Source organism: Branchiostoma belcheri, unplaced genomic scaffold (genome assembly GCF_001625305.1).
Source record: "Branchiostoma belcheri isolate BF01 breed outbred unplaced genomic scaffold, Haploidv18h27 scaffold30, whole genome shotgun sequence".
Classification (NCBI taxonomy): domain Eukaryota; kingdom Metazoa; phylum Chordata; class Leptocardii; order Amphioxiformes; family Branchiostomatidae; genus Branchiostoma; species Branchiostoma belcheri.
This window is the reverse complement of record NW_017803910.1, coordinates 1129745-1140024: the sequence shown is the minus strand read 5'-3', so window position 1 is coordinate 1140024 and position 10280 is coordinate 1129745. Positions and strand designations below refer to the sequence as shown.

General features: G+C 42.1%; 1 protein-coding gene across 1 annotated transcript in view; it reads right to left on the bottom strand.

Moving 5' to 3' along the window:
* Positions 1-2814, bottom strand: part of LOC109474140 (FMRFamide-like neuropeptides 13) — a 9059-nt gene extending 6245 nt beyond the window's left edge. The window contains exon 1 of the mRNA XM_019774347.1: positions 2667-2814. The gene's annotated coding sequence lies outside the window, so the exon portion shown is untranslated. The remainder of the gene's footprint in view (positions 1-2666) is intronic.
* Between the last annotated feature and the right edge of the window lie 7466 nt (positions 2815-10280).

The following is a 10280-nucleotide window of genomic DNA, read 5'->3' as shown; positions in this document are numbered from 1 at the left end:
TTACAACCCTGCGGCGACAGATATTTTGTTGAGCGCGGTCTTTCTGTGACAAATGAGTTTGTGAATGGTATTTTAGCCACATGGACAACGCTGAATTGCCGCAAAACTAGCTAATGGTCATTTTGACAATCCCCTTATTTTGTTTTCTTCCCAAAAACATTATTGTCCTGCCGTTAATTGCCTGCTGTATGCGGTAAAAGCTCCGTACACTCAGTGGGTGAATAGTCATCGATTTGAATGAAAAGGACAGCGTCTGTGTGTGTGTGTGTGTGTGTGTGTGTGTGTTTCTGTGTCCGCGCGCGCGTGTCTGTCAGAGTACGCGTGTGACGGTGTGACCGCATATAAAATAATGTATATGAGGGATGTATATATTGCTTGTCTTGTCCGTTGTAATTTGTAATTTTATATGCAATCTCTGCAATTCAGGGAGCCTTATCTTGCTCCAAAGTTTGCTTTCGGTGTCATGAATAAGGAATAAAGTGTATGTGGCAGGAATACCAAAACAGCCACCTCACATATCGTCTTACGTAGCCTTTTGCTAAGCGTCAAGGGACTTAATGACTGGACATTTGCCGACGCGACATGCCATCACCCTAATGGAAGATCACAGGCGGCTTGTGCTCCTTAATTAATGCCTTGTGATTTCTTTTGAAGCAAAAAGGAAGTCATCTCTAAGAAAAATCATTGCGACATTGGGTCAGTAGGGATCGGACCCGCCCGAGGCTAAAGCCTGACTTGGTTACGTAAAACAAAAGGAAGCTTTTCCCTGGGCTCCACTAGTTCTCTGTAAACATGATCCTTCATGCAGACCATAAGAGGACCAAGGCATTTCACAGGTCACAGAGAGGCCATGTGTAGAACAACAAGCCTGCTTTTAGAAATACTAATGGGTGGAATTCTTGAACCAATAAGTCCTCCGCAATTGTACATGGCTTTACAGAAAACAAGAGTGGGCTTGAATGTTTGAGGTTTGAAACTGGCTGAGTGTAATCAAAAGTCCCTAAATGTAGAGTAGCCTTTTTTTAGCCAGAAAAAAAGGTATCTTGGGCGAGCCTGCCTGTCCAAGAAGGGCTGCTGTTATTTCTTTATAGCGTCAAATACTTGTTGGTAGAAAAGCACAGCTGTGCAAGCCGACTTGCATTGTCCTAGTTGACATCTGCTCCAGTCGTGCTTTCAAACCACTTCTCGTCTAATTTGCTGGCCACAGCTGATGACATACGTGGTCGACGTGCAGATGTATAATTTAAGAAAAGGAGGCTTGAAAGAGTCGCAGGTGGTCTGTTTTTGATCATTCTGATTCTGATCTAGGTCAGAAAACCCATGTAACTAAAGCTGCAACCCTTTGTAAAGGTTTGGCCACTACAATTGTTGAAAACGCCCCGGACTGAATTTATTTTTCCTTTTGGCGCGGTCACATTTATCCTAAGCTGCGGTCGCGCTAGGATTTTGATGCCGTAGGATTATGAAGCAGGCTGTGACAGAACCAGCCGTCGACAAGGATTTAAGACACCATTTTCTGTAGATAAAAAAGAGAACTGAATTCTGACCGACACATTTACGACTGACCCACTAATACCCTCAGTTAATGATCATAGGACGGCTGTACATGTATCACGTAGGCAGCCAGACACTTAGTAGAAATCTTTCTTCGGTGTATTAATGATTATAAAGGGAATACTTTTATAGGTCTATACCCGGTAGAACATTCACCCTTTTTTCCTGGCGGTTGGTCATTGGAAGTTCTGTGTTCTTGAGTAACATAATATGATGCCAGCAATTTAAACTGTTGTCAAGGGAACTACTAATCATAAGCAAGGCAACATTAGGACTTTTCACCCTGCACACTACTGAATATAAACCTGAGCATTGCATACCGCAACTAGAACTTCCAGACATGGTACCTGACCCATGGAAACTTTCTCTTTCTCACAGATTTTTCTCCCGAGGTTTTAACAGCATCATAGATAGTTCCAACCATATAAAAACTAATTTCTGTCAGGAGATTGGAAATCATAATCAAATAAAGTGGATCTCAGATTCATCTACTTTAAATTATAGGAGCTGACGTGAAAGGATATTAAAAAGCCTGGGGCTTTGGAGCCAGATAATTCTTTCCCACTTTGGGTGCTATTAGATAAGCCTGTTTCACCAACCATACCATAATAGGATTAACAGTGAATAAAATGCACATTGTCGGTGATGGGAAAGAAATCCGCTTTGACGTATATAAAGGAGGCATGGACTTATGAACTTAAACATCTTGCAATTCTAACGTTTCTATACTGCTGTTTCTAAAACACCACAAATTTAGCTTGCTTTATATTTTGATCTTGTAAAGGCAGAAATTCTAAACCTAAATCTGCTTACGCCCTTCCAAGTTGTGGAATATTTTGCCTTAAAGTCATCATTTCTTTATATGTTCTTTATTGCCGTATGTAGTTCCTATAAAACACGCTTTGTCTAGGCATTAATAGGGAACAAAACCATCACTACCTATGGCACAGAAAATTCTCATGACCAATCGTCAGTCAAAAATATGATGACTTGAACTACAAGTTTCATGCACGGGAAAGTCATGCTTGAAAAATATCAAATTTACAATCTAAAATATTTGAGCAACACCAAACATGAAGCTTACGATACAACCTTTTTTTACGGACGCCTACCTTTGGGCGACTCCAACAGCTTGTCTGCACCTTTGCCCAGCGATGTCTTCCGACTGGTCCGCGGATGCTGGCAGAAGACCGGCTTATATTCCCTAACCACAAGACTTGGCTGTACGTCAAAATGTTTTCAAAAAAAAAAACAAGGTAGGCGTGGAGGCGGGGAGGAATATGATTACAGGCCGTACTGTCCCGGATGAAGAAGTAGACACGGCAGCAGCAGGTCCACAGAACCTCTGAAAACAGGAAACTCGCGTAACAACCAATTACAGAGCGGCCTGCTCCTAACGTCAAACTCTCTTCAGTACCTCTTCATTCCTACTTACAGAGCTCTGCAGAGGAGTTGGTTATCAATTAGCGTGGAATTAGTCATCTCACGTGGAGGGAGAAGAAATTAGAAGCGTCTTGACTTCAACAGCTCCCTCGTGATTCAGACCATTGCCAGCAAAAAGGTATTGAAGTTAAATGCTACGTTTCAAGCTATTGATACACCTTCGGGTTGGAAACAAGAGCTGTTGCGTACGTAACTCACCCTGCGTCATAAGACACGGAGAAATTAAAGGCGTTTTGACGTGGATGGCTACCTCGTGATTTAGACACCCCCTAACAAACAGGTTTGGACGTTGAACACTACTTGTTAGGTTTAATGTAATTGATGTGCACTTGTGGATATGATAGACTCCGGCTAACCTCAAATAAACGTTCGTGAAAACGATACCAAGTACATCTATAGTGATGTGCCAAGAAATCCAATCGAAGAGCCCTGAGCTCTTTCCTTCTTTAAGAGAGTACTTATCCTCCTTCTTTAGAAAGTAGTTAAGAAGCATGTGAGGACACACCCTTTCCAGGTACATGTTTGGAATTTTCGACCGTTTACCTCTAAGCCAGGGAACTGGTCTAAAAAAAGAGAACTACCAATAGGAGCTCAGGATTCTTTGTCACTGTGAATATCAGACCAATCGGAGCACGGGATTCACTGTCACCATGAAAACCAGTCATCACAGCCTCCATCACCATAGTTTTCACTCCGACAATAGTTCCATGTTAGCACATGCGCATAAATTAATTAAAAATGGATTAGTATCTCCCCACCACTCCTGACATAAAGCTGTTGGCCATCAGGCGTCTAACTGCCTGATCAATGGAACGACTGCTATAAAGGCGTGATTTTATACCCAGTTTGAATACAATACATTCACACGACTCGATTTTTGGAGCCAGTTAAAAAAGACAACACGGCAAGCCTTGTAGAAGGATACATTAACGTTTTACCTACATATAGGCATGTTGTTTATGCGTCTTTGCATCTGCACAGCTTGCTTTTGAGAGCACACTCAATGTAAATTCGGGTCAGTGCCGTTGTACAGACTCGTGACCGATCTACCAAGGGTCGCTGCGAGAAAGGGGCCTTTCTGTAACCCTGCTCTTTGCCTAGTACATGTCGTCAATTAACTTGCGGCTGAATGAAAGTATCGTTCCTGTATGTAGTAGTCCATGTATTTCTTTTACACTACGTATGGGACATAGAATTCAAACCATTTCTGTGTCTGTATCTGTAGAGGCGGTACAACCGCCCCTTGGCGCATTACGTTAACCCACCAGCTCCGTTTACTTATCAAAATATTAGAGTTCAAAAACTCGTATTTCCCAAGAACTATGATCGTAGAGTGGAACTCGTTGTCACCAAGCACAGTTGGGGCATCGTCACTAGAAAGCAACTCCTGCAATTAAATGTGCAAAGATTGTGTGTAACAAGTCGTTCGGTGTGATATAGCTAGCTGCCGCCGCGCCGCTTGGCTGCCAAGCTGGTGTGTTACGTCGAAGGGCGGCCATACCGGCTATACTGATACAGAAGCTGGTGTGTTACGCCGAAGGGCGGTTATAACGGCTATACTGATACAGATAAAATCCACTTACGCTTAATTATGTCATATCACTACATCTCGAAAAACAGGTGATACATTCAGTATAATTTTGAACGATCAAAATCGTGACTTGAATGTAGAATGATGGAATGAATTCATATCTGATAATTATGATATGACAAAACGTAATGAATCTGTAGATGTCTTTTATGGAATTGTAAAAAGATTTGGAATTCTGGGACCCCAATCAGAATTCCACAGATGCTTGCAAATTGGCTGAGATTCCATGTTCTTTACTATCTAAGACCTCGGGTGTTTTGAAAATAATTCAATATTCGTAACCTGATTTTAATTCAGACAACTGTACATCTCCATGCCGTTGCTGGTGGGTTCTCTGCTGGCCCAATCGGTGGCCTGTACATCCGTGTAGTACGGGACACCTGTTGCCGTTGTTAACGTTACTGACACATGTTTCCTGATGATAGACCAGCCTGAATAAAACCGTTGTGATATCCCGGATGTGAAGGAGCGTGCACTGACGTCATCACCTTTGGCAAGCGCTGAAGAATATTCATGGCGACTCTAAACTCCTGTCCTGGTACGGTTTTGTATTGTGTAGTGTGAAGTGATGCGCTCTAGATCTTCACTGTGGACACGGTGATGTGTTCAGTTTCAGTGGTGTTGTGACACGTTGTATACACACTATGACTAGTACAACTCACTGATGCACCGAAGTGTATTTCATTCAATAATAATTTTTATCGTCTGCTCAAAGATGCATAAGAGAGCAGGTCAACCTGCTAGCACACAGCATGACAGCCGTATCCACATTATTCCCGTCTAAAACTATTATTCAGAATTTGGTCTTTTGTGTTTGCTCAGTGCATGGTGTTTTCCCATGAACAAAAGTCGGAACAGAATTCCCATCAGAAACGGTGAAGCAAAGACCAATTATATCGTGTTAAATGGGATAGTTGGCACTCCACAAGTTTTTGAAGAATTCTGTCAACTCTTCCCAACTAAGGTTAGGTCAAGGTCGGCAAGTGTAAGAATGCTTCGGGTGTAGTGAGTGTAAGCGTAGCTTCTGGCGTGGTTGGCAGTCAAATTTGCCTCAAATTTAACTCACATTAGCTTCGAGTGATAGCAAAAGGTAGGCCTGGCCTAAATCTGGTAAGACTGCTCCGGAACTTTTGCCAACCTTGGTTGGCTGGTGTTCTTAATGTGTGACGTGGGCTTAAAGTAAGGTAACTGTAAAATGCATGTAAGGATGTCATTGACCAATGACATAATCCCTAGCGGGCAGTTTCCCATTACTGCCATAGTGCACTCTAGTAAGAACTTATAATTGGTACAACTTCACTCCAAGGTCTTGTAGTGCCCCGTAGGGTCTTAGAAACCGGAGGTACCTGAGGAAGTACCTTTCATTTATTCTTTTCATCAGAACATAGGGGTAATGTCACGACATTTGCTTCTCTCTGACGAATTGCTCCCGGGCAAAGTCGTCCGTTCTGTCTGAAAACAACTTAGTATATGAAAACATCTGTTATTCCCTCCTGGTTGTGGTTTACCTTGAACAAAACCTTGTGAAATAACATAGACGCAAATCGGTGAATCCAATTTTACTCCTTCTCTTTTCCCCATGATGTTTGCAGGTTCAAACTTGTTGCGCTCCCTTGTTTGGTTGTTTGAACGTGACAACCGCCCCGCAGAACATCATATTTCAACGTTGTTATTCTAGTAGTGCCTTTTATTACAGCCCGGCCTTTGACTTGACTGTGGCAAGCGGGGCAGCACTGGTGACACCCGGGCGCGTTAATTATCCTCTCGGCAATCCATGCACCTAGAGGCGGCGTACATGTAGGTCAGGTACCCGGGGAGCGTATAGTACCCAGGGGCAGCTCAACTTTCTTCAACTTCTGTACTGTTGTACCTGCACCGGACCTGTCACCATTTCCTTAATGGGAGCTCGTCCAAGAAATTTTCTTCAACTTTGTAAACGCTGACGTATGTCCGACAGTAACCTTACTTCAAGTCGCTTACTTCTAACGGTTTCTGACGTCGTCAGGAAATAACAGACCTATGCGTTCGCCATATATATGGTGGTGGTGTGTTCTTGATTTAAGATTGAGATTTGAAATTGGATGTTTAAAGTAACTATAGCATTTATGATGTAGATAATTAGATCCTTTCCCCGCCTTTTGGTGTATAGGGCAGTGTTTATCTACGTTTATATGTATGCTTTTCATATGACACTTCACGAGTTGGCGCCATATTAGATTACAGTGCATGTCTGTTAAACGTGCAGACATGACCACATACCCACCAACACGAGTTGGAGTTTGTTGCTTGCAGGATATTGAGATAACCATTATGTCAATGTGAGGCCTCTGAGCCACGCTTTTGCAATGATTATAGCTGGGGACCAGTCTCCTAAAGACGTTAGCCTCAGACGGTAAAAGAACCCAGCACAATTATTAGAAGAATATGGGTGCTCCCGTGTGCTTGGCTTAAGAAAACGCGAGCAGGACTGTATTAAACTACAACGTGTAGCTTTTGCTTCGCCTTACATGCAATGGTTACTGTACAGATCTGGTAGCCTTGAGACGTATTTACCCAATTATTGCATTTCCCTCACTTTGAGCAAGGATTTAGCACTTACCATTCAAGAGTAGCTCTACAACCAGGAAAGACGTGTTTGACAAACTGATCTGGGACCTTTGAACTTGGTACTTTTAGCCTAATGGTCTGCTTCCCGTCCTATATAGGGTTGTAATGCTGTCTTCGTTAGGCGTATGTTGGCAGTCACTCCATGGTGCATGGTGAGTCTACACGTATATAAGTATACTGGCGACAAACTAATGATTTGAGCATAGGAAAAATGTCTTGGTATGAACACCATAGTTTCTTTCCGTTTCCATTAGAACGTATTTGTTACGTAATTGAGTACATTTAAAAGGATACTTGTACAAATAGTTTAATATTCAGCCAAAGGAAAGCAACTGAGTGTGATAAGAAGTTTTCAGACTTCTAGGAAGTGGTTTGGGCATCCATGAATACTGGAACTGTACTGTAAGATCATGAGTAAATGCCGGATTAAACTACATCACTTCGGTATTACACCATGGTTTAAGTTTTATACTATGATTACACATTACTGACGATCTCATGCCACCTCCTGCCACCCAAGGCATACGCACATATACCTGGTCACAACCCTGTCAATCAACTGAATCCCAATCTCCGCCCATGCCCCCAATCATAAAGTAGAAAGAAATACAAAATCCAGCGGCGCCCAAAACAATACTTCCGTCCCGGAAGTAAAAAATAGCTCTTCCCTACAGACAGTACTATCTTACACCACATACCATATAAAGAATAAGTCTCACGTTTCCAATTCTCACTTAAAATTTCAACCGCTACCTGAGATATTTTCGGGGTCCTATTATTTTCCATCATCTCCAAAATTGTTTGACCTAACTATAGGCCACGATGAAAAGTCTATTGCGATGCTAAATCGTGACAATTACTTACGATCAATACAAGCATTTTTGGCCAAACTCCAGCTTGAAGTGAGGTACTAGTAATCTCCAAGCAGATTTTGTGGGGCAAGGGAATTCTATATTGGCCGCCAGTATCCATTGGCCGCCCCAAGAAAGGTGCTAGATGAATTGCTTGTAAGTTTAATGTCCTAATGTAACTCTAGACCCATGCTTGTTTTTTGCGTCGGACTGCCTTTTTCTAACCGTGCAGTTTTGTCACTTCTTTTGTCCAGAATTATATTTGGCAAGTTGGCAATAGATGCTGAAGAGTGGAAGTAGTTTGGACAGTATGTAGTAGACAGGCCATGGTTGTAGCAAGTAAAAAATCTCCAATTTTTTTTCTTTTTGTTGCACATCGCACTGCACTTTCATTCTGACCAGTGCAGTTTTGCATTTTTTCCACTCACTGGAGATCTCCGCCTATCAAAAATGCCATCTAGCGTATTATGCCAGAACTGCCATAGAATATGTGTGCGAAACTGTTCGAGAGTCTGAAATATTGCTTAGTGCCATCAGCTAGTCAAAGATCAGAGTGCATGAATAAATGGTTCGGATGGTGTAGATTTATTTTGCATTGATGGGGCGAGGGGGGGGGCAAGCAGCACTAGTTTTTCTATCAAAGGTATTTTCAAAATGTTCAGAAAGTCACATACAGTGCGTCCGCGCTCATACATATATACATGTTTGTTGCAAACTGTAGAACAACCCAGGACGTAATATATTACATCACACGGCATCATATTGCAATTTGCGTAACGATTGAACCTTGTGACATTTTTGTTCCATCCATAGGACGTCACCGGCCCACGTGTGACCTTTGAGATACTCCAAGCCGATCCTGCAAATGGAAATGAAAGGTCATAATAAGTCATCGTGGATTGTAGCTACCTCTTTTACTGTACACATGTACACACGTACACATGTACACACATCGTGGATTGTTGCTACCTCTTTTACCGTACACATGTATTTCGCACTTACTACATGAACAAACAATTCACTGTCATTTCCATGTTACCATCAACCACAGAGTATTTTTCGAGGAACTTCGTTAGCCCATGTAACACCACAAGCAGACTCTGGTACTACTACATGAGACACATCATGAACAAGAGATCTGAGATCACATACCTCCATGAAATATGGGCTTGACGTGTAAATGTAAATTTCCTCTTTAATTATGCAAATGACCTCCACATTAACATAATTAATGTATCGTGATGTTAACTTTTGATGAATTTACAATTTACACCAAGTAGAAAATTTCCATCATTTACCCATTGAATTTTCGCATTAATTATGCAAATGAGGTCATAATTTGCATTATTGGTATCTGTTGATGTTCCATCTGCCAAAGATTACATACATTACATGTATTAAAGTACTACAATGTAAAACACTGTAATTAGAGAATTTCCTCATTTATTATGCAAATAAAGTCCTCATTTGCATAATTTGCATTAAGTTATGTACATCTCTCTCAGCTACCTACCTACCAAAAATGATGAAAATACATTGTTCCTGTCTGGACCTATTGGCTTTTAAAGATTTTCCCCCGAAAGCCCCCTGCAGTTTCAGAACAAGCTGCTAGGGGGACCAAACCCACACCAATTATTCCTGGCAGGACAATCTATCTGTCACCCAAAAATCAAGACCATAACATGTTCAGGACAAAAGATACAAAAACCGTACCAAGGTCATCCACCAGGAGGCCCATATTTGACCTTGACCTTTGGCTTCCTAAGACCTACCAGCATACCAAATATCATCACAATCCATAAAGGCGTTATGGAGTTATGCTGACTACAAATATGCGGAAACTCAAACACACACACACATAGACGCGCCAAAAACAATACCTCCATTTTCATGGAGGTAACTAGATCTCAGTGCCGAAATTACGTCAACACTGGGTGTCCATCCACCCTAACACTCAAATTTTCCACATCATAGCGCACAGAGGTCGCCTTATTCCCTGAGGAAGAACCTCTCATTAATCAAACCAGGTCGCAAGCCCGGGGCAGCCTCGACACAATCAGACATCTGTTACCCTGTCTGGCAGACTCCTCATTAAACCGGAAGTGCTGCTGCAGTACCAAGGCCATCCACCAGGAGGCCCATATTTGACCTTGACCTTCGCCCCCCTAACACCTACCAGTATACCAAATATCACCACAATCCATAAATGCGTTATGGAGTTATGAAGGTACAAA